The sequence below is a fragment of the Neofelis nebulosa genome, chromosome 11 (genome assembly GCF_028018385.1).
Source record: "Neofelis nebulosa isolate mNeoNeb1 chromosome 11, mNeoNeb1.pri, whole genome shotgun sequence".
NCBI classification, from domain to species: Eukaryota; Metazoa; Chordata; class Mammalia; order Carnivora; family Felidae; genus Neofelis; species Neofelis nebulosa.
In genome coordinates this window covers 71747529-71772908 of record NC_080792.1, presented here as the reverse complement: position 1 = coordinate 71772908, position 25380 = coordinate 71747529, and the positions used below count along the sequence as shown (strand labels likewise).

Below are 25380 nucleotides of genomic sequence, written 5' to 3'. Positions count from 1 at the left end.
GAGATGTCTACGCCTGGCAGAGAAACTTTTGGAAGAACTTGTTAGCTGCTATCTTGGGTTGAGTTTCCAGAAGTCCCACTTCAGGGCCAAATCTTACAAAGTCAACAACTAGAAAATTTAAACAGGACCACTCCCTTTTCTGCATATGACAGGTAACACTTGTTTAATAATCATTGGCAAGTTAATTGGGTGGCGTATTTGGGCTTAACAAGGAACAACAGTGCCTACAAAGTCTGAAGACCCCCCCAGCCTCCCTTCTGCCTTGAGAGGTGGAGGGCAGACTCTTTGAGGGCTGAGGGCTGGGCTCCTGGCTACTGCAGCCATCAAGCAGGGCAGACTTGGTTCTCAACCTTGGCCCACTGAGGAGGCAACTGGGGAAGATTTAAAAAATACCCTGCCCCTAGAGATGATGATTTCATCTCTGTGGAATGGAGCCCCGGCAGCAATATTTTTCTAAAAGTTTCCTAGTTAGTTTTAAAATTCAGGTAGGGCTGAGAGCCACTGAGCTCCAAACTGCAGGAAGCCCCTGGGATGGCTGTCAAAAATGCACATTCTGGGGCCCCTCTTCTGATTCAGTTGGACTGGTGGAGGTCCAGAAGCTATCTAAACAGCACACGGGCAATACTTAACGATGGGGCAAAGGAAAAGTGTTAGCGAATTCCTCCATTAGGTGGTACACTGTTTGAAAAAACAAGATTACTCTGATTATATGATTTTCTTATTTGTACTAAGAGGAAGAGAATCTGAATGAAAGAATGTTTGCATGCCTGAGGCAGGCTTGCTCCTAACATTGGAGGGAGTTGGGACAAGATCCAACAAACCACAAAATAAAATATATGCCACCCTTCTATCTTTATGTACACCTTCATAAAGATCCAAAAGGTCAGGTTCAACTGAGATTTCTCTAACTCCCTGGAGTTCCTCATCAGAACATGTCATTGTGGAGAAAGCCAACTCCTGACCCACCTTGCATTTCAAGAGGACTTGTACACATGGGCATAAACACCCCAGCCTCGAGGCTAAGGTCTGTCTATCCTCCTTGGGAAGAGGGGTAGGATCCCAGGGGAGTCGGCTCCCAGGAGGATGGTCCTGGACAAGAGGTCTGCCAGGTGCTGGAAGCCAGCACTGGCTCATCTTGGGGGAATTTGGGATCCTGGGAATGGTTTATAGAAGGGGGCTTCCCTTGGACTCTTCACCCAGTGGGCAGAAGCTTCAGAAGCAGGGCCTTTATTGCCTGGTCTCAGGACAGTACTGGCCCAAAGCATCAGACTCCAAGAGGGAAAAGTGAGCAAAGCACCTATTATGCATCAGACAAGGCAGTAGGTGCTTTCAAATGGCATGCAACTCTGTAGTCAAGGGAGTGTTGACTCCCATTTTATAGCTAGAGGCTCAGAGGTGACCTCACAAAGCCACGAAGTAGAGAGGTGACATGTGACCTCATCCTCTCCGTAATCCCAGGCTACAGAAATACTGTGGTTATCCTAGGGCTTTCCATAATCAAGTGTGATAGAAATGTGTGCACATATATCAACATGAATGCTGAATCTCCAAGTATTCCATTAATAGCTTATGTAAGTATTGTATTTCCCAATCCTACAAGGCATCCAGATAGCTCTTACCTAACCCATTTGGACTCCCTCATCTTTAAAACTCTCTTTACAAATGTCATGCAGCTCATATAGTCAACGTAAAGAGAGGTGGCAGGGTGGAAAATTCTACTGTTGTACAGGGTTAGCTGCTTGAAAGCTCATGTTTTTTTTTTCTCAGAGGGGCTATTTCTTATTGCCATTCTAGTCAACGCGAGCTCCCAAACAATACAACTTTTACTCTGTACACTTCTTAAAGATCTACCAAGGTGGTTCCAAAATGGTTCCCCATATGCCCTGTCACATTGTGTCCTTGAATCTGTGACTTGGTATCAGCAGAATTTAGGAATGATATGGCTCCATTGTCTCTCAACTTCACACCAGAATCACTTACAACAGCAAGAGAACCAAACCCCTCTCTCTAGAGAAGGGCAGAGTCCCAACCCCCTCACCCTGAGTCACACCAGTCTTATCTGGGAGCAGTCAGTTTGATGACACCCCCAACGAAGGTGGCCAGGAGGAAGAACACAGCCTGAAGGTGACCCGTGAATGGACGGGCCGATCAGGGAAGGGGCAAGGGCAGGGGGAGGAGCTGTCACCTCACACAGCTCGGGCTGAAATCCTGGCTCACCTTGCCAGCGCTGTGACTGCGGGCAGACTTGACAACCTTTCTGTGCTTCCTCCATCTGTTCAATGCGGATCATGCTAACAGGACGTATTCTCACGATTGTTGAGAGAGGTCAGGAGACTAGATGAGAAGATGCCAGTCGACTGGCAAGTGCTGAGACGCATGCACTATGTGTATCTCCTGTGGGCACCTGGCCCCTCCCTTGACTGTTTGCATACAGGATTCTTCTCTCCAGGAGAGAGAGCCCAGTTCCCACACAGAGCGGCAGGCGGAGTCACAGAGACTCCACCTTTGAAAGGTTCTGGAAGTCGATGTGTCTCTGCCGCGCATCACATACACACAGGAACGTCACAGTTGGGGGCAAGAAATGATGCCATGGCACAAAGCAGGCGGAAGGCGGTCAGACGCCCAGAGGCATACTGGGATATCCTGGGGAGCTATTTAAAAATACCGGGGCCCAGCCCTCCCCAGAGACTGAGGGGCACTGGGCTGGAGGTGGACCTGGCCTCCGGAGGTTTGAAAGCTCTCTGGGTTGATCTGTAGGCATAGCTAAGATAAATAACCACAGGGACCAAGACCCTAAGGAGGTCAGAGGAGAGAGGGTGGCAGGGAGTGTGCTTAACTCCAACTCATCATTCCCTCCCAGAACTGCCAGATTCCTTTCTCAGTTATACTATTTGGTTTCTAGAAACCCACTCACGCTATTTTACCTCAGACTTAACAAGAAGAATGTACTTCAAGGCAATCAACAATTGAGCTTCCTGTGATCTGGCTCTGGGAATGAGACCTCCCTCCCCCAACGCAGAAGTCTGGGTCCTTCACAGTCAAAGGTCTCAGAGGCGGTGACTATCACAGGCCCCTAGACTGGCACCTGGAATCCGGCAGGCAGCAAATGCTGTGGGGAGGGGCCGTGGGCACAAGAGCCAGTCTCTATCCCATATGGGGCAAGCTTTTGGGGTTCACAGTAGAGGTTCTCCTAGCTCCTTAGGTCCAGACCTTTGGCTTCTACTCCACAGGGGTCCCAGGACCTCAAACAGGGGTGTCTACCCCCTGGCAGGACAGAGCCACAGAATGCAAGTTCCAGAAGTGTCCTCTGAGATAACAGCATGACAAAAGTTCTGAAAGATATGAATTCCAGGGACACCATTTTCAAGTTGAAGTCCCATTTTTCTTCACAAAACACATCCTTTCTTGAACTAAAGCCCTCAAACACACTCTGGGCTGAGTTAGCCAAGTCACAGAACTTGGATGCCAACTGCCCAGCTAACATCCACGTCTCTGCCAGTAAATGATGACAGCATTTGCTATTAGGAACAATTCTAGTGACACGGACTGGAGTGTGGAGAGGAGATACCAGATGTACCAGCTGAGATCACGGGTTAGTCTGTAAAACATAACAGGAGTTAAACCCAGGAAGGCCTTGTCTTAATGTCTGAATAAAAGAACAAGTCCTATAGTCACATCTCTATAGGCCAACAAGCTGAAGGCCATGAAAACTATACTCTTATTTCTTCCAAATGCATTCTAGTCCTGGTGCTTAAGTCACCACAATGGTGGTGATGATAGAAGGGGAAGGAGAAAAGCTGACCCAGGCACCAAGGTGGCCTTTCTCAGGCCAAGAACGGACAAGAGGTGAAGGGAAAAGATGCTGTTGGGCACCCCCCAGGGGCAGCAGCTATAGTACTTCCTGCTTCCTGTTTGAAGTCCCATCCACGTCCCTCTGTTTGGGCTACAAAGCAATATGGGGAGCGCAGTCCTTGCCTGTGCAGAGCTTAGAGAAATGGAGCTAACCCGTTTCTAGCAAGGGAAACAAATGAATCCAGAGCTCAACAGTGTGGGGCCACCTTGAAGGGTGCTCAAATCAGGTCTGGAATAGATGAGCTTGGATGTGGATGTGGATGTGGATGTGGATGTGGATGTGGATGTGGATGTGGATGTGGATGTAACGGGGCTGGTGTGGTCAGGAAGTACTTCATGGAGACCAAGCTGCCCAAATGAAGAAGGGAAGGAGCTGGGAAGGCCAGGAGCTGGGCACACAAGGTGCTGGCTGAGCCTTGCAGACCCTACAGATACACCAAGGACCAAGAAGGGAAGAGGTTCACAAAAGGCAATGCTTGGTTACATGGGGACTATACATTACAGTCCACGCACAAGGCCACAGTGTAAACACTGGCCACCATTTATTAACTAGCCTTTCTCTCGGTGGCAGTCAGCATGCCCCCAGGTTAGTTTCTGGTATACAACACAGCATTCACACACAGCCCCTATGGTTTACTAACATTTCTGGATCACTGACCAAAATTCCATTTTCTCTGGAAAGGGTTCCCTGACCCCTGCAAATAAGGTTCATTTGGGTGGCTAGGTACTTCCAGACAAAAAACCTAATGTGACTGTCTTTCCTACGGTTTATTAATTTAACACATACTTGTTGAACCCCTACCATAATGGTACCATCGTATGCTGAAAAGAGCCATCCTAAGAGATCTAGTCCTTCTTCTCAAGGAGAGCCACTAATCACACTAGGGACCCGTATGCACAGCAAGAAATACTCCTTGAATGGAAGAAAAGAGAGAGGAGGAGGAGAAGGAGGAGGAAAAACGGTGCCTGCTGACAGGGTCCTCGTGTCTCCACTTTATGTCAGACCTCACTTACCACTCGGTCGACGGCACAACTCAGCAGTGCCGGCATGCTGCCTCAGAACCCTCGCGCAGCAAATTCTAGAACATCTATTCCATACGAACACTCATATCCAACTATAAATATAGGGGCAATTATTGTTTCAAGAAAGCAGATTAGTTTTAAAGTATAGTTGGATAAACTTTAACAGTGCAGAAAATTGAAAAACCCAGTTAAAGACTTTAAAAGTCCCTAGGATGAAAGAGGAGAAAGGGACCATGAGCCACAGAAGGTGGAGTTGGGCTGGATCGCTTCCTTTGGTCAATAACAGGTCTATGACTGTGTCATTAAGAAAAGGACTTCTTGCAAAGGAACAGCTTAATCCCAGGAAAAGGAAAGAGTAAAAAGGTTACATTAAGGGAATCAGGGATAATCTCTATCAATTACCCAGAGCCTTTCCTGTTGGGGAAGTCTCAAAAGAAGAACAGGAAAAGAGCTGGGTCATGATCCAGGTGCTTACGCTTTGTTTTATGATCCAGGAGTTTGGCAGTCTGGTTTCTGGGGGAGTGGAGAGAGCTAAAACGGCAAGTGCTCCGTAACCCCCCAAACAAGCAGATTGTTACAGAATATGGCAGTGTTGGCTCGACAGGAGCCCAACTATGGCAGGCACGGGGGACCGGCTGGCATCATTCTGAGGCTAAACAAGTCCAACTGCATACCCTCCAGCGTCTGGGACGTTCGAAAAGACCAGTGAGCCAAATCCAGAGAGAGAGAGAGCGAGCCTGCCTCCTGGCCCCCGAAGCCAATGAGGCCCAGCTGAAGAGTCACTGCAGTCCTCATGCAGAGGGACAGAGGGGGCCTGTTAGGCAACAGTGACCTCGACTATGGTCCATCGGAATCGATTAAGTGCCTCTCAGTCCTGGAATGGGATTAAAGAGCACCTAGTCCCACATCCTCGATTTGCAAAGGATGCAGTGACTTCCCGAGGTCAGAAAATGCTGGCAGCAGTGGAGGGCGTTCAACTTAGAGCCGACTGCATCCTGTCAACCCTGCCCCATACTTCTTTAGCGTCCATTAAGTTTTGCCATGTCCAAGTTTTTCTTTTTGGGGAAAAATCAAAACTTAGGGGCATCCAATGTTAGTTTTCCAAAAATAACGGAAAGATATATTTAACTAGCACCCATTACTAAGAACATAAATATTTTGCGTATTATTTTAAGCAGTTGTTACTAGAACATTCCTGTGCCGAGAGGTCCGAAGCCAAGCATTTACGGAGAGGATTATTAAAAAACTGACCTGTGAAAGGAAGAAGGCTTGATTATAATGGACTTGCTAGCAGACAGGTGTACAGGAGTTTAGAAAGGAGGCGGAGTCTTGAAAAGAAGTATAAATTCAGATAATTCCAAATGTACTGAGTTCACTGTCCAGGTGAGTCCTTTTGAATAATAACAGAAGCCCCTAAGTGTTCCCCGCTATGCTGGGATTAGGACATCTGCCTAACTCAAACTTCTAAAACACAGAGTGGCACAGAGCACCCAGCCCCTGTGACTGTGCTGTTCACACCACACATACAGATAGCCCCATTCTCGTGATGTCATGCAGATATGCTACATTAAGATACGATGATAGACCAGGACCAGCCAAGACTAAGAGATATTCAGCGTCCCCAAGCCCCAAACCCTACTTGGGTCCCAGCTTGGAGAGAAAGTGTGCCCAGGATCAGGGCCTGACAGTCAAGAGGAGGTTAGGTTGGGGGTTCACGTTAACATCTAACAGATGAAGTTACAGATTAACTCGTCACTGGTATTGGTTGGTTAATGTACAATTTTGTAGGTAACTTCAATAGTCCCGGCCCAAGTTCAGAGTTAAAAAAAAAAAAAAAAAAAAAAAAGGCAGTGTGCCCTTTTCTCATTTAAAAAGTGATGGGAAGGAATAAACAGATACATACAACCAACGCGAATAAATCTCAAAGTAATTATGCTGAGTGAAAGAAATGAGGTTAAAGAGTACATATTTGCATGAGTGCATTCATATAAAACTCTATAAAATTCAAACTAATCTACAGTAGGAGAAAGCAAATAATGGTTACCTGGGGATTGGGGAGGAACAAAGGGGAGGGGCGGGAGGGCCTCCAAAGGGGCAGGAGGGAACTTTTTGGAATGATAGAGTACATTGACTGTGGTGATGGTTTCATGACAGGGGTGTGTGTGTATGTGAAAACTTATCAAATTATACACTTTATTATTTTTTTATCAAGAATTTATAACATCCATTTTTTAAGTTTATTTATTTTGAGAGAGACAGAGAGAAAGAGAGCATGAGCAGGGCAGGGGCAGAGAGAGAGAGAGAGAGAGAGACAGACAGAATCCCAAGCAGACTCTGCACTGTCAGCGTGGAGCAGGATATGGGGCTTGTACTCACAAACCGTGAGATCGTGACCTGAGCTGAAACCAAGAGTAGGACGCTTAACTGACTGAGCCACCCAGGCACCCCTACACTTTATTATTTTTTTAAGGTTTATTTATTTTTGAGAGACAGGGAGTGAGAGCATGAGTGGGGGTGGGGGACAGAGAATCCGAAGTGGGCTCCTTGCTGACAGCAGAGAGCCCAGTGTGGGGGCTTGAACTCAGGAACCGTGAGATCATGACCTGAGCGGAAGTCAGACGCTTAGCTGACTGAGCCACCCTGGTAGGTGCCCCTCAAACTATACACTTTAAATATGTCCTGCTTATTCTAGGTCTATTATACTTCAATATAGAACTTAAAAAAAAAAAATAGATGGGGGGAAGAATCCACAGATATTTTTTCCCATGATTCCTCTAACTTCTTAAAAGTAAAATTTTAATGACACAAAGAACCCTTTACCACGTGATGCTGGTAATTTTAGCTAATATAGGTAAATTCTAACGCTGGTCTAAAAAACTATCCAGACTGAGGCAGATAATACCTCCTTCTGATACTCTAAAACTGTCTTCAGTATTCTAAAACCAATCCCCCTCGAAGCTGGGTGAATGGGAAAGGGAGACTGGTAGCACAGTGCCTGCATGGACTCTGGGAAGCAGGCAGATCCCAGGTCAGTATCCATGAGAGAAAATTACCTTGACACAAAGATGATCAGGACTGCGTGTGTGTGTGTGTGTGTGTGTGTGTGTGTGTGTGTGTGTGTGTGTCTCTGTCTCTCTGCAGTTGCTACTGCTGCCCACAGTTGGGGGAACCAGTGGCCTGAAGGCTTTTTTTTTTAAATTCACGGTTCTCTTACTAAATTGATGCCCTTAGGCAAGTCACTTCATATCTGATCCTCAGTTTCCTGATCTGTAGAACTGGAACAGTGATAGGACTTTATTAGGTTGTTGAAGGGATCAAATAGTTCAGAGGTATAAAGCGCTTGGCATAATTTGGGCACATGGCAGGTGCCAATGGCAGCTGTGATTACTGTTCAATGATCTAGTCCTAAATGAGTAACAGCACTAAAAGGTGTTGGTTGTTGCCAATCGGACAAAGGCTGCTTCTTTTTTTTTTTTTTTTTTTAATATTTTTTCAATGTTTATTTATTTTTGAGAGAGGCAGAGACAGAATGCAAGTGAGTTAAGGTCAGAGACAGAGGGAGACACAGAATCCAAAGCAGGCTCCAGGCTCCGAGCTGCCAGCACAGAGACCGACGCGGGGCCCGAACCCACGAACCGTGAGATCATGAGCTGAGCCGAAGTCCGACGCTCAACCGACTGAGCCCCCCAGGCGCCCCTGGACAAAGCTGCTTTGAGAGAGGGAACTTATGTTTGAGTTTTGAACTGGGTATATGAACTGTCTTTAGTAATTGCTTTATTTAGCTTGATGCCATGAATACGAGTGTCATTGTTTTCCCCTCCACTTGGGCTTTCGTTTGGAGCTGAACTGAAACAAATATCCTCCATAATTAGATGGGTCATCAGAATTTAAACTGCTCCACTGTGATCTTCAATCCTTCCTGGCTCAATGGAGAGTTACACCAAAGTATCAAATAGCTCCTCCTGCCAAGAGTTACAAGAAATTCACACCTGTCAGGGTAGACTGAAAAAAATGGCCACAATACTTCTCCTTTCAAGAGGTGGAGCTTATTTGGGGTCACTGGGTGGCTGTGGGTTAAATGTCTGACTCTAGACTTCGGCTGTCATGATCACATGATTCATGGGTTCAAGCCCCACATCGGGCTCTGCATGGACAGTACAGAGCTTGGGATTCTCTCTTACTGCCCCTCCCCTGATCCCTCTCTCTCTCAAATAAATAAACTTAAAAAAAAAAAAAAAAAAAAAAAAAAAAAGAAAGAAAAAGAAAAAGTGGAGCATCTTTTTTGGTCCTTGAATCTGGGTTTGGTCATGTGATTTGCTTTGCCCAATGGTTCATTAGCAAACCTGATGCATGCAGAGGCTTGGTAAGTGCCTGTGCCTGGGGCTTGCCCTCTTTTGCTGCTGGAAACCCTTAGACTATCATGCGAAGAAGTCTGAGCTAGCCTCCTCGGTGAGGAGAGACCACATGTCACGAGGGCACAACTATTCCAAGTGAGGCCCTAATGAACCACCAGCAGACCAGAGAGTGAGCAAACTGGCTCAGACCAGAAGAACTGCTCAGCTGACCCATAGAATCAAGAACAAATGAAAATGATTGCTGCTTTTAAGACACTAAGCTTCAGGGTAGTTTGTTACGCAGCCAAACTCAGACAACATACCTGTGCTGAATGAATGCTCCACAGGGTCATGTCACCTCACCCAGGCTGTCCTCCGTGCCGTTCCACAACCCTGTTGACGTGGACTTGTGCTCGTGAGCCTGCTTCTCCTTCTCTATATCCAGGTTCCATTTGCTGACATGGTCCCTGCTTGCCTCTGGAAATTTCCAGACACTAAGATCCTGCTTATATATACACTTCTCTCAACTCCTCCTCAGTCTCTTTTTTTGATTTCCCCCCCTCCTCATCCCTTACTTTAAGTTTTCCTTGGAGTCGCGTGCTGGCCCCCTTTTCCTAGTCCACTCTCTTCCTAAACAAGCTCACTCAGGCTCTTGGTTTGAACCTACACTCCCACCTAATGGCTTCATAAACGTCATCTCCAATCCTGACCCTTTTCTTGAATTCCAGGACTCCAATTCAGCACAGTTGAAACCGGTCACCAAGTTTTTCTCAAACCTGCACCACTTGACTCACACTAACGGAACTGTCATCATGGGATCCCAGACCCTTCTTTCCCCCCTCCACATCCAGGTCGCTCAGATCCACCCTCCACAGATGACCCGCAAGTAGGCTCTCTCCTTTCACCTCCCTGTTTCCAGTCTTTTTTCCAGTCCGTCCCATACATAATGCCAAGAGTTACCTTCTTGCCTTTTTCAGAGTCAAGTCCCAACTCCTTACCTTAATGTCCAAGAATCAGCTTAGTTTAGACATAGTCGACCTGGTCTAACCCCTCTCCCACTGCCTGCCTCCAAGCACTGTGTGCTCCAGCCACACAGTTGCCTATTTCTGAAAAATCAAGACACCCAATAACCTTTTTGCTTTTACCTTAATTGCTCTCCCGGACCTTTCTTTACCTCTCAACGCCCTTCTCATGCAAGGACCCACCTAAAAGCCTTTCTGCGCACAGCCTGCCCAAGTTCTCCAGAACCATCTCTATACCACTGTAGCCTCCATGTGAGCCCCTCTTATGAACCCTCACTTCACTCCCCCTGGTTGATGGGAATATAAGCATCCTGTTTTCACGTCCCATAGGCCTAAGATGGCCACGTGCACAGGAAAGCCCTGCTCTACCCTTGTTTGCTTACCATAACGAAAAATCACGGCATCCCCTTTCCATTCTCAAACGTGTGCTAACTTTGAATGACAATATGGTTACCCTACTTTGGTCTTACAGTGCTTGACACAAATCAGAGGCATAAAAGCCTGCTAATCCAACCCATTTTGGATCATGCTTCGTATTTATTGTTTGACTGTCAGACAACATTGATCTGTGCTCACACTTGATTCACTCAGCCTTCCAGAGACAACCCCGGTGGTGGTACTGTACCAGCAGCTTAAGATCGTACGATGGAGATCACAAACTCTGCCCACAGAGGCCAGGCGTAAGACCGATGGCCGTGGATATGCTGCCGTGGTGTGAGGGGAACAGCAGCACGGTGGGGTCTGTGGCAGGCGAGACCACACACGCCTGTCTGATGGGAGCAGCTGGCACACGGCTCAGGCCGTCTTCACCAGAGGAGTGGGGCACCAGTGCTGCCAGGTCTTCTGACTTTCGAAGAGGAGGTAGAAATGTGGATTTTTAAACCTTCCAACTGAAGTGTTGGCAACTGATTTATACTTCGAACACAGAGCAGGTGTACTCTGAATAGCCAATGCCTCACCTCTTCGGTCTCCAGCAAACCCACAGATCTCTGCCTGGAAAACGCCCCACCTTCAGGAATGGAAATAAATGAGTGGGCTCCAGAGGCGGGGCTGAGTCTGTCTCTGCCACTCATCAGCTCGGCCGCAAAGATCATCTATGGGGGCAAAGCACCACTGTCTCGGTTTGTTTAGAATAAAGGGGTCAGACCCCCTTTCTTTCTAGGTGTTGGTTGCCTTTCCCATTTCAAGTCTCTTAGATGAAAACGTGTGGCAGAGGTGGCCTTACTGCCCCGCACTGGGCACACCCCCGAGGACGCTATGGGGAGCTTCACACGGGAAGGAAGTTTCTCCAGCTGAAGTCACAATGCTCTGATACAGCAGCCCCACTCCGCTCTCTGCTCACCACAACCTGAGCCAGCCCTCGCTCAGACGGGGCAAACTCTTTAAATCAGAATATGTAAACATCTCATTTGAAACTCCCTGGTTAATCAGTAATCACTCTTAAATACTAAGAGGTCACTCTCATATTAAGGAACAAATACACTTCTGTTTCTATCGCCTCTAACAGGTAATTTACAAAAATCCCTAACTTCAAGCTCTATCTCAAGTCTCATTAAATTAACTCTTAAATTTAAGTCCCTTAAATTAACCTTCACAGAACAAGTGGAAGGATGGCCTCATTTCAGGCTTTTCCTACTGTAATTATTCAGTGTTACCAAGACTTTACTGAGTAGAACAAACACAGGAAGTGGGTTCTGGTATAACCTTTTATTTGCTAGAGCTCCCACCCTTTACCCTAGCAAAGCCTTGTTTTCGGATTCACTTTTTTCTAAAGAGAAAGTTCTCTAACGCATTACAACCTATCTCCACACGTTCATCTTCCTTAGGTGGTCAAATACCACTTCACTGTCCCAAATGCACCTGTCACGGGCTGGGAGGGCACTTTGTTGGTCTAGTCTCTAGGTTTTCATGCAAACAGGAGGTCAATGCACTGGGAAGATCTGCATGAACTGTGACGACGACCTTTGCCAGTAGAGACATCACTTAGTACTGATCAGTTGACCTCTTGCAACATTATTTAGTTCGGAGTATAAGATGCAACCCTTATCAGCCAAGCCAGGTTTAGTTTTAATCAGTTGTTCCTCCCACCCCCCTTTCCTTCCTTCCCTTCTTAAAGCCACTGGGAGAGGGAAAGAACAAGTCTGGAAGAAAGGATATCAACCCGAAGCAATACTTCAAAACCCGATTGCGATTACACTTTGGATTTTTTTTTTTATTATGCTTTAGATTTCTTAGGCTACAACTAAGCATTCAAAAAAAAAAAAAATCAAATGGTAAGTTTTAGGCACTTATTAGAATAAAGGTTTTGCACACACATCCTTTTACATCACACAGCATATTACATAGCTTTCAGAGGGTTTAAAAGCATTTGTCACAAAGTAGTCAAGTAGATGATATTTAACAAGAGACCTAAAATAAGCAGTTAACTTTCTGTAAGACTTGAGTGTCCCCATTTTATTACTTGCTGGCTACCTCTGCATCCTCTCTACTGACTGTGAGCTCCACGAGGGTGGGGACTCGTCTATCAGTGTCACGCCTGTATCAGCAACATCCAGCACACAGCCTGGGAGATAGGAGCTGCCTAATGAACATTATGAGTGAATTCCAAAGATGTATTCTGTTCTACGCTAAACTACAAAAAGGGGCTACTTGGAATCGATCTCACTGAACTCCCTGCGCAGCCGGGAGCCTGGGGCATCTCTGCTTCTTGTCAAGTGAGAGGGCTGCAGTAAGATGGTCTGCAAGCTCTCATCCCCACCACGGGCAGTTCTGGGCACGGCTGCTGCTGAACTGCCCTTGGTTCAGGGATCCCATAAACATCAGCAATCACATCATCCCAGCCTGCCTCACGGCTAAAGCAGGCCAGCGGCTACTGCTACTGGGGGAAACTGCTGAGGGTGTGCAGGGCATTAGGAAATGATTTCAGATAACTGAGTGACATCAAAGATGCCACTACTATTAATTGCCTTGTTAAAAAAAAAACAAAAACAAAAACAAAGGATATTAAAAAGAAGGGGGAGGCACAATCCAAAAGTGGGAAAAAACAGTGGTAATTAGGGTGACGTTTCTCAGCTCTTCCTAGGGGCAAGATCTGGGCTTGGATCCTCACTGTTGTCACAGGAGCACTCGGGGTGTCTATATGACTTTACAGCAACCTGGAAATGATCACTGAAGAAAAAAAAAAATAGGGCAAAGATGTTTAGGGAACAAAAATTAAGACTTTTGCACTGTTTTTTTCGGAGCATGGAGATACTCTTAACATTATTTTTTTTTAGTTTTTTTTTGTTGTTGTTGTTTATTTTGAGAGAGAGAGATAGAAAGAGTGAGCAGGAGAGGGGGAGAGAGAGAGAAAATCCCAAGCAGGCTCTGCACCATCAGAATGGAACACGACATGGGGCTCAAACCCATGAACTGTGAGATCATGACCTGAGCCAAAACCAAGAGTCGGGTGCCTAACCGAATAAGCCACCCAGGCGCCCCTATTCTTAACATTACTAACAATGTTTGGCTGTCCTAGTAAAGACTACCATCAAAATTCTGTAATGCCTGTGGTTGCTTATGGAAGAGAATGGTGTGTGCTCTGATCCAGGCCCCCCAGGCCCGCCCCACCGAGGTCCTCATGCTAATGTAGTAAAGAAGCATTGCCATAAATCTAGTATTATTCAATTTACTCCATATCATCATGCTTATGGCCTACAATCTAAAAATCTGTGACAGATTTCAGTTCTTGACATCTGAGTTCCTTTGAAAATTCACTGTCATTACAAGTTTAGCAGGCAACGATCCAAGTCGTTCTTCAGGTACAAGTACGAGGTGACATGCAAATGCTCAGCTCTCTCCGCGCCCTTTCAGTTTGATACAGCTTTAAATTAGCTATGAGTATAACCTGGCGAAGATCTGCCAGAACAACAAAGGTAGAGTTGCTATCACCTTCTGCCATGTAAGCACCACACCTTCCCAAAGAACAACAGACTAAATCAAGGACATGATGGTTAAGGTTTTCTTTGGTCTTATCTTTTTAAAAGGATCAACGTGGCATCTAAAAACTCAGTTTTCTTTTTATTTCTGGATCTACCTGTTGCCCAATGACTTTAGTTTTTTGGTTTTTGTTTTGACAGAGAGGGAGAAAGTGAGCGAGGGGCAGAGAGAGAAAGAATCTCAGGAGAGGCAGAGAGAGAGGGAGGAAGAGAGAGAGAGAGAGAGAGAGGGAAGAAGAGAGAGAGGGAAGAAGAGAGAGAGGAAAGAAGAGAGAGAGGGAAGGAGAGAGAGAGAGAGAAGGAGAAACAGAGAGAGAGAGAGAAGTGGGGCTCACTTGAAGCGGGGTCGATGCAGGGCTCGAACTCATGAACCATGAGACCATGACCTGAGCCAAATCCGACGCTTAACTGACTGAGCCACCCAGCTGCCCTTTAAGTAGTTTCTCCAAGCACCACTGAAAAGTAAACCAAGAAGGAGGAACTGGAACAGGGACAGTTAGTAACAGTGGGGTCACAGCACTTCACGGTCCTCGTTTTGCCAGGCAGCAAACAGATCGGGCCATTTTTCTCCAGCAGGCTGCAGTGGCCTAACCACAAGCACAGAGCTGAAAAAGAAACATCTTGGGATTCCCTGAAACCTAACTTTAGACAGTATGAGCAAGCTGAGGACTTCTGGGAAAGAAATGCAGCGGACACACGCGTCCGGCACATGACAAGCAGGAATGGGTGGCTCCCCACCAGTGGCAGGGGGGCAGGAGGGGGCGGGTGTAGACTACTGGTTAGGAGTCTCTCAGTCTGCCCTTTCACGTACGCAGAAATGGAACAACCACCACCTGTAGGCTCAACTTCTTTGTTCAAAGGACAGAAGTGATGAAAGAAGTGAGAAAGAAGAAACAAGGTGGTCTGGGAAGAGCAGGTCTGAAGTTAACTTGGGGTCTGGACAGACTTGGTGGCTGCGGCTAAGTCTCTTCCTCTGAGATTCCGTGCATTCATCTGACAGTATCAACCAGCTCACAGACTTGGGAACATAAATAGTAAAGAAGACTCTGGACAAGCCCAGCCTGGGGCTCAACGTGGAGCATAATGGTTCAGGAGGAGCATCCTTCCTATAGGTGACTCAAACATGTGCAATTTCCCCTCACAGATTCTTGAAGCCATTTAGGCATGAGCGTCCTGTACCAGCACTGAACTTCATGACAAAGAAGTTAACAGCCCTCAGTAACAGTAATGCATAGAGTACTTGGCCAGACGAAATTCTCACGCCTCCCTCCCATGATTACCACGGGAAGGGCGACGGCTGCCTCAAGGAACAACTGTCCTGAAAGGCTGAAAAGGGACATCAGTAGTGCTCATTTTAGTTATCCAGAATTGTCTAAAACCGGTTCTATAATTTACTGACAGCCTGATACTCTGGACCCAGAGAACACTGCTCACTTGCCTTTCTAGGACCAAAGAGCAATCAAAAAGAGCGAAAGCATCAGTTCTAAGCCCTTGAAAGGGTACCTGGGCAAGTCAATGATAACCCAACAACAAAGCTAAACTACACTGAACTGGTGCACGCAGGTCCTCCACATATGTGATGCTTGTGGATATCTGGGGAACTGACAGGTGATCAGTTTGAAAAAGAGCATGGCCCCTCCACTTCACTGCCTAGATCAAACGAGGAAAAGGAAGAGATAAGAGGCACCCGCCACCCATTTCAAATCTGACCTTGGCCTTGGTGCCTCAGAGCTGCCCTTCTCCCTTAACTGCTTTGCATTTTGTTCACACTTCTGTTCTCCTCTGGGACTTAAGAAACTTCATGTGCAGTCTAAGCATGGATTTAAGAGTCTCATGGGGTGGGAGGTGGGGGTGGGGGCAGTATAGTATGAGATCCAACTTGGCCAACAACTTCAAAGACCGGCCAATCCAGGTGACCCAGCCTCTCAGGCCCAGACCAAGCTCTTTGTTTTGGGTTAAGCTGGTGGCAGGGTCCCCCGGCTGTGGTGGGCCCACATTGTCGGCTTGTTGCTTCTTTCCCAAAAGAGGATCTTGTTACAAAGAGAAGCTGGAAATTTCTTTGCACACAAGCAGAGACATGGCGGCCCTGCAAAGGCCCCAGGGTAAGGATTAAAGAAAAACAAAATAGAAACCCTTCCATCTCTAATTAGGGTCTTCATTTGCCAAAGTGCCATTCCCCAGCAGGAGGATTTACATTCAGGCCGTTGCTTGGAGTTACTTGGAAAACCTCTCCCAGCAGGTTGGTTCCTCAGTTCGGGCTCCTCTGAGCCAACAGTTTCTGGTTACTTGGAGTAGAGCTGCCTGCATATTGTTTTAACTGGCCTGGCTTCTGCAGCCAGCTTAGCTGTGTGAACAATCTCCCATTCAGAACCCAAAGATAAAAGCACAGTTTAGTTGAGAAATCTTTTTTCTTTCTCTTTTTCTTTCTTTCTTTCTTTTTCTTTTTTTTTTTTTAAACTTGGGAATTATAGGTTTTGGAGCTAGCCTTATTTCTCTCATACACAAGAGTGTTTTTCCCCCTCCGTCTTGGTTCTCCGCCAGCAAAGGCTGCATCCTGGAGTCCAGCCAGCCACCAGCCCCCACTTCCTTGCCATTCACACCGTGGGGCTGGTGGCAGCTGGCCATGGAGGCGGACAGGAGATCCCCATTTGCAAGAGGTTCACCACAGAATAGTGTAGCCAGCTTGCTGGACCCCTGCGGCCAGCCTAGGGCACCTTCTGTGCAGTTCCTATCAATTCTCTGTATCCACAACTGCACATCTTCTAACACACACATCAAGAGTCTGGCCCAAGAAGCAAGATTTCTGTTCCCTTCTGGAATTCACAGGACAAGAGTAAATCACGAACCAAGGCTGAGTGGCAAGATATGTTTGTATAACCTTCTATGTGTAAAAAATGTTACATGATGATGAATTAAGGAGCAAGCACAAAAAAGAGAAGAGACACCAAAGGCACAGGCAACAAAAGAAGAAAAAACACAGAAAGTGGGTTTCCTCAAGATTAAAAACTTTTGCTTTAATTAAAAGATACTACCAGAGTGAAAGGGGACTCACAAAATAGGCGAAAATGTCTGCAAATCATATAGCAAAAAAGGGATTAATATCTAGAATACATAAAGAACTCCTACAACTCAACAACAACAAAACAAACAACTGGATTAAAAAATGGGCAAAGGACCTGAATAGTTCTTCTCTGCAGAAGTTATACAAATAGCCAATGAGCACATGAAAATATGCTCAGCATCATCAGTCATTAGGAAAATGCAAATCAAACTTCAAGGAGAAACCACCTCATCCCCTTAAGATGGCGATTATTAAAAACAAAAGACTCAGACAACAATAAGTGCTGATAGGATGTGGAGAAACTGAAACCCTTGTATATTGCTGGTGGGAATGTAAAATGGTGCAACTCTTGTGGAAAATGGTGTGGTGATTCTTCAATGCATCAAGCATGGAATTACCATATGATCCAGCAATTCCAATTCTGGGTCTATATCCAAAAGAATTCAAAGTAGGGCCTTGAAGAGACATGTGTATACCTAAGTCCACTATCATAAAAGGTGGAAACCACTCAGATGTCCCTCGAAGAATGAAAGCAGAAACAAATGTGGTATATACATACAACGGACTATTATCCAAGCATAAAAAGGAAATTCTGATACATGCTATAGCATGGGTGAATCTTGAAGACATTGTGCTAAGTGAAAAGCATACACAAGGACAAATACATGATTCCCCTTAAAAAAATTTTTTTTTAATGTTTATTTTTCACAGAGAGAAAGAGAGACAGAGTAGGAGCAGGGGAGGGGCAGAGAGAACAGGAGACACAGAATCCGAAGCAGGCTCCAGGCTCTGAGCTGTCAGCACAGAGACCGACATGGGGACTGAACTCATGGACCGTGAGATCATGACCTGAGCTGAAGTTGGTCGCTTAACCAATTGAGCCACCCAGGTGCCCCTTTATATGATTCCACTCCACTTAGATGAGATACCTATAGTAGTCAAATTCAGAGAGACAGAAAGGAGAACAGTGGGTGCCAGGGGCTGCAGGAGGAGGAATGGGGAGTTAGTGTGTGTAAGGGGGCAGTTTCAGGTGGAGAAGATAAAAAATTCAGGAGATGGATGGTGGTGATAGTTGCACAACAACATGAATATACTTAATGCCACAGAATTGTACACTTAGAAATGGTTAAGGGGCACCTGGGTAGCTCAGTTGGTTGGCCGTCCAACTTTGGCTCAGGTCATGATCTCATGGCTCGTGAGTTTGAGCCTGCTTCCGATTCTGTGTCTCCCTCTCTCTCTCTGCCCCTAACCCACTTGCATTCTGTCTCTGTCTCTCTCAAAAATAAATAAACATTAAAAAAAAAAATTTTTTTTAAAGAAATGGTTAGGGGCGCCTGGGTGGCGCAGTCGGTTAAGCGTCCGACTTCAGCCAGGTCACGATCTCGCGGTCCGTGAGTTCGAGCCCCGCGTCAGGCTCTGGGCTGATGGCTCGGAGCCTGGAGCCTGTTTCCGATTCTGTGTCTCCCTCTCTCTCTGCCCCTCCCCCATTCATGCTCTGTCTCTCTCTGTCCCAAAAATAAATAAAAAACGTTGAAAAAAAATTTAAAAAAAAAAAAAAAAAGAAAAAGAAATGGTTAAAATGGTAACTTTTCGTTATCTATACTGAATCATAATTTGGCGGGGGGGGGGGGGGGCGGGTAGGATGCAGGATGAAAAGAATTAACACACAAAGGAAAATTAGAGTCCTGTTTATGTTTCATGTTGACTAGGCAAGTTCTACCAAGTACCAACTTTAGCTCATTCCTGTAAAAATTCTCTCAGATTTCACATTTTAATTTCTCTAATAACACTAGGTTTTATCCCTCTCTTTCACTCAAATGGCCATTGAACAGCAAAATATGACAATATCACAGAAGTGTCCAAACTGGTGATCTACTTCTAGATCTCAGTACGTCCTGTTCCCTCTGCTGGGAACATGCTCCCCTCCCCTCCACTGAACGCTCCTATTCTGCACACCTCTTGAAAGACTCCCTGGAAATGCCTTCTCTGCCAAGGGGGTCTTCTGCCTGCTAAAACCATGAGGCCTGCTAAAACCATGAGGCCAAGGGGGTCTGCCAAGGGGGTCTTCTGCCTGCTAAAACCATGAGGCCACTCTTTCTGACTGGCCCTGGGATACACCATACGTTATTCCTGTTCCTGTCAGCCCTGCATTTGTGATTTCCTACCCATCCTTTCCTTACCCCAAACCCATCCGTTCTTGAAGGTTCCGTTTCATCTCTTCTTAGAAGCCTTCCCCACTAACGCCCTACTGGTCCAGAAAGAAATCTGGGAGAAAGTGATGTCTAAGCCAAGACCTGAGGGGAGTCCATCCCGGTTCTGTCCCCGTGATGGCCTTGCTGTGCCTAAAAGGGTGGGTGGAGCACTGTGGACACGCCACAGCTGCTTGCTGAACGTGAAGGGACCAGGACAACCAGGGCAAAGAAGTGTTTAGGTAGCTGTACTTCTGAAATAGCAGGTAAATTTAACATCACCTACACACTCATACCTTAAATTACAAACCCTATAGCTCAACAACTGAATACACTTTCTTGGTTAACAAAAAAGATTGACCATCTAGATAATCACAGCCACAGAACTCAACTGGACAAACAACAGAACTCAGTTGGAGAATCAATTACAAGTGCTGAGAGGCATCCGACTTCTTAATCCTTCTAGTAAAGCTGCCAACAAGAATAGCCACTGGCGTAACTGATGAAAAACCAACAGCCTTCTTCCAAAGAACCACTAAATGCAAGTCCAGGGCCATCACCAAGGCACTCTTCACCCACACGGATCTTGATGGCATCCAGTCCATCCCATGCCCCTCCCCATTTAGTTTTGTCCAGAGGACACACAGAAAGAAAGGGGTACTCATTTTTTTTAGCCTTGAAGAGCCATGTTCAAGTTAGACAGGGTTCAGGTTAGACACTGGGGAGAAAAGAAAGACCTGAAACTCAAAAGGTTCAAGTGAATCCAGATCGTAAACCCTCTTTCCCAGTTTCTTCAAGACATGCGCCTGACACCTAAAAGAGCCAAAGTAAATCATGCGACCATTAATTTCTGCATGTCAGGTCAGATAAAGAATCTGGAGGAGTTAGTTTAGAACATGGAATAAGAGAAGCCATCACTTCCAGGAAGAGCACTAGCTATCAGCAGACTCAGGATTCCACGACCAACGTGTGGCTGTGGGGCCCTAGCCAGTCTCTGAATAGTTCAGGGTCTTCAGCTCCCACTGGTAACAATACAATTTGGAGCATGGACTCTGCCCACCAAACCGGGACATGGTAGTGATGACATTTTTGAACACAGAGAAATTGTGCCATCCTCGTACGCCCTTCCTCGTCGTCTGAGCACACAAGTGGGAGAGGTACAATTTCAGATAGTTCTGTAAAAAGGAAAGAAACAGAGTTTTTGCAGATGGGGAAAATGAGCAAAAGAAAAAGAGGGCATATGACCAAAATATTACAAAAGGTGAAGATTGGTAGGAAAGTGAGAGTTCGAGAAACATCCAGTTTCCCACCCATGCTCTCTGTGGTTCAGTAAGCCCAAGGCAGAACTGAACATCCTGAGCTCCAAGTGAGGGGGGCTGGCCTGGCATCTAAAATATAAGCTCTTCAGAGAATATTCACCTTTGAATTCCTGCATCATCATGTAGCAGCACCCCACGATCATGAAACCACTGATTCTTTCTCTCCAGTCACATGTGAGGAGCTTCATCCCTTTGCGCCGTTCAATGAACAAGCAAAAACCAACTTCAAGCCCAGTGGGCCACTCCTCAGGCATCCGTGGCCCAGGAAATGGGGACACATACCCTCACCACCCAGCCCCAGGGTGAGGAAGCCAGTGCCACCTGCCCCGATTTTTATTCTCTGCTGGCCCCAAAGACCTCAGTCTGGCTGAGAAAGTCCCACATGAAGTCCGGGTCCACTACCTGTCCCAATCCAAGTCTTCCTCTTTTTTCTCCCTCTCCCACCCCAAATGAGGCCACCTCTTCTCCTTTATAGGCTTTGCTCTTTTCTTTAATTTCAGAAAGGCTCCCAAACTCTTAGCAAACTATAATCTCCATATCCCATCAAAACCTGCAAGGGCACATGTGAGACTCACGGGCCATGGTGTGTGCACATCCACGCGCTCTGCTGAGGGGTATTTCTGTGAAGTAACACAGCGACGGTCGGCAGAGGCAAGGTTTTCCTCCTGGCAAGCAAGGGTCAGAGGCCTGGCTCCGAGAAGCCGCTTATTGTGTGGCCGCCCGGGGCAGGCAGCAGCGAGGGGAAAGGTTCCCTTTGAAGCACATGGCGCTAAGAGCTTCCCAGTGACCATGGAAACAGGCGCAGTGGGTTCCCAGCCTGAGAACCAGGGAGAGCAGCCGTGATTCAAACACAAAACACACACAGGGTCTGAAAAGCAGAGACAGGAGGGGGCAGGGTGAGGGGCAGGCAGCCCGGGCTGGCAGGAACTGAGCGGCTCCCTGGTAGGAAAATCTGGCCAATGAAGCTGAGCAGGTTCACGGGGTTTCCTTTTCATTCGGGGCTTTCTTCCCGCTCCCGTCATTGCCCCTCGGGTCCTATTCAGCACCTCATCAGATCAGTAGAGCCGGGCCTTTGGCTGGCCTGCTGGCGGCAGGGCCTGAAACCGGGCGGGAGGTGATCAAAGGAGCCGCCAGTGCAGCCGCCACCCTCCTCCCTCCTCCCTGCCCGCCTGCTCGCCCTCCTAGGATGAGGCCCTGCCAAGGTGATCCAGTGGAAGCCACTGGGGGAGGGCAAGGAAGAGAGGCAGCTTTTCTGTCTGCCCTTCTGTTAGAAGAGACACAAAGCACAGCTTGAACAGAGACACGCCACTAGCAGGTCAGAGCTCCCTCCTCCTGGGATGTCTCTGTTCTTAAACCAGGCAACGGGGAAGCCACCCAGACTGGCAGGCTTGGGGTGCACTTGGATGCCCAGATCCTGAGCCCAAAAGACTAGCAGCCCTGAGACATGCTGCTTCTCAGCCCTCTTTTTACAACTGCCTGTCTCCCAGGCCTAGAGATGGATGAAGTTACACTGGAGCAGGTGTCCGAGATTCTGTGCTCCATTTCTTCAGGGTTCTAATTTTAAAGGGGTGAAAAAGGGGCACCTGGGTGGCTCAGTCAGTTAAGCATCTGACTCTTGGTTTTGGTTCGGGTCATGATCTCACAGTTTGTGAGTTTGAGCCCCACATTGGGCTCAGTGACTGCTGGTGCAGAGTCTGCTTGCGATTCTCTCTCTCTCTCCCTTTCTCTTTGCCCCTCCCCTGCTCTCTCTCTCTCTCTCTCTCTCTCTCTCAAAATAAATAAATAAACTTAAAAATAAAACAAAATAAAATAAAATAAAGTAAAATGGGAGAAAAAGCTATCTGGGAATTCTTCAGCCAGAAGAGGAAGCAACATCATTAGGATCTGTGGAGGAGAACATCTCCCACTTACTGACAAATATCTTTACTCTCGGGTGGGGCTGGATCGAAGTCCAAGTGTCCTATCTGGCACAGGGTCAGCCAGGACCAGAGACAGAAGCGAGCCCACCTCTCGGCCGAGCCTTGCTGCCATCGCCCCGCAAAGGCAGCCTCCAGCCCTGACCAGTGTCTCTTGAGGAAGACAGTGTTTGGACAGGCCTGTAATTTGAGAAGCCCATTAGGTGCATTCTCCCTTTCTTACCTTTGTTGGGCTGCCAAAATATTTACTTGACTTCTTAACTCTAAATCTCTGAAACACACCTGCACTGCCTAAAACAGGCAATTTTCTTATTTTCTCTTATTCAGAGAAGAGAGCCCAACCTAAGCACTGACGACGAGCACACAGAGGGATGAAGAGGGTGGGGGCCTGGTAAGAGATGCAGCTTTAAATAATACAAGCGCTTTTTTTTTTTTTTTAATTTTTTAATGTTTATTTCTTTTTGAGAGGGAAAGAGAGACAGAGGTGAGCGGGGGAGGGGCAGACAGAGGGGGAGGCACAGAATCCGAAGCAGGCTCCAGGCTCTGAGCTGTCAGCACAGAGCCTGATGCGGGGCTCAAACTCACAACTGTGAGATCGTGACCTGGGCCGAAGTCGGACGCTTAACCGACTGAGCCACCCAGGCGCCCCTTACAACTGCTTCTTAAGAGATGAGTGTCACTGCATTTGTCTTTGGCGGGGAGTTGGGGGGGAGGGTAGGGTGCAGTCGGTGGGGCAGCCTGGACAGTTGAAAGCAATTCCACAGGTAATCCTTTTGCAAAACAAACTGATTCAATTTTGACCTTTAGGGAAGCGTCCCTTTCCATGCCAAGTAAAAATTCTGTGTGTTAGCCAGCTACGCTTGTTTTTGTTTTTTGTTTTTTTTTAATCGCAATCGTGATATAAGAGCCAACAACACAGTAATATCAGCAGAAGGAATGAAGGCTGCATGACAGGAAACATGTCGTGCTCAAACAATGAAGAGTATTTGCAGGGCGTTCCATGAATTTCAGATGATGTAAATGACCCAGAATGACTATAAATTTTTTTGGTCTCTTCTTGGTGCTTCTGGCATCACAAAAAAGAACTTGGGTAACTAGTCTCAGTTCCAGTAAGTGTGAAGCCGCTGCACAAGCGTCTCCCCTTGCCTCGTGCGCCTATCAGCTCCCGTCCTGCCAGGCACTCTCTGAAGCACGCACTTGCCAAGGCTGAGTGGCCTGAAGTCAGACCTTCCAGATAGACTGTGCTTTATGGGTAGAACTCAACAGAAGGTTCCCTGCACTGCCTGTTGGTGCTGTTTTTAGGAGTAGAGAATCCTGGTCAGTGACCCCCAAGGGCACCTACACCCCCTTCTGAGAACAAGAGCCTAGCCAGGAGAGGAATTATTTTCAGTCTGGTGCTCCTCAGCAGACGTTTGAGAGGAAAACTATTTTGGAAACATTTGCTAGATACTGAATATTCTAAAACGGGACTTCTGAGCTGTTACCTTTTCAAAGGCACAGCAGGGTGGGAGTCTTACTGACAGCTGTCACTCGCCTACGTCCTTTCCGTAGATTTCAAAAATGGCACCTCTCTTACTTTTGTTTTGACAGACTGTCTTGTCTTCCCTACTTAGGCTTGCCAGAATATAATCTTAAAGCCATAAGGAACTGGGTCCCTAAGGCTGGTCTGCAGGAACATCCCCATTCATGGGTACTTGCTGTGATTCCAGGAAGGGGCAGGCCAGTGTCTTCCAGAACCATCATTAGCTACAAAAAAGGAGGACGCTGGGCAGTAGCTCTGTGGTCTTTCCATATTTTCAACCCAGCCATTCAGCTATTAAGCTGGAACTGAAGTTCTGATCGCTGACATGCCTAGCCACCCACCATCCTGCTGCTGCCATAGGGTATGTGGAGACTGTTGTGGCTTAGATGTCCCAGGTAAAATCAAAGTGTCTGGGAAAGCAGGACCAGCAACAGAGAGAGACCAATGCTTCCTGGCCTTCTGCTAACTTTAAGCTTCAGGAGGGAAAGAGAGAATAAATTCTTTATGACAAATCCCAGAAGGCCCTTAAGTATATGACCATGTAAAATACCACAGTAAGGACAACTATGAAGTGAAACAATGAGCCTTCCTTCCAACGGTTTCTTAGATAGGATACTAAAAGCATAAGCAACCAAAAAAAAAAAAAAAAAAAAAAACCCAAAAAAAACAAAAACAAAAACAAACAAAACAAAAACCAAACAGATCAGCTGGGCTTTGTGAAAACTCTTGCACAGCAAAGGCCACCATCAAGAAAGTAAAAAGAAAACCCACAGGGGGCGCCTGGGTGGCTCAGTCGGTTAAGCGTCCGACTTCAGCTCAGGTCATGATCTCACGGTCCGTGAGTTCAAGCCCCGCGTCGGGCTCTGGGCTGACAGCTCAGAGCCTGGAGCCCATTTCAGATTCTGTGTCTCCCTCTCTCTGCCCCTCCCCTGTTCATGCTCTGTCTCTCTCTGTCTCAAAAATAAATTAAAAAAAGTTAAAAAAAAAAATTAAAAAAAAAAAAAAGAAAACCCACAGAATGGGAGAAAATATTTAGAAACCATATATCTGATAAGGGATGTGTATCTAGGATATATAGTGAACTCTCATAACTCAATAATAGATAAATTACCCATTTTTAAACAATGGGCAAAGGATCTGGATAGACACTTCTCCAAAGAAGATA

The 25380-nt window shown here is 46.7% G+C and overlaps 1 protein-coding gene and 1 long non-coding RNA gene across 2 annotated transcripts in view; one reads left to right on the top strand and one right to left on the bottom strand.

Annotated features, from left to right (window-relative positions):
• ZNRF3 (zinc and ring finger 3) overlaps positions 1 to 25380 on the bottom strand; it is a 157485-nt gene that overhangs the window by 23407 nt on the left and 108698 nt on the right. The gene's annotated exons all lie outside the window — the stretch shown is intronic.
• On the top strand, positions 1455 to 3670 carry LOC131490623 (uncharacterized). The gene is made up of 2 exons (XR_009251155.1): positions 1455 to 1571; positions 2930 to 3670. It is a non-coding gene; the product is annotated as an uncharacterized LOC131490623 (long non-coding RNA).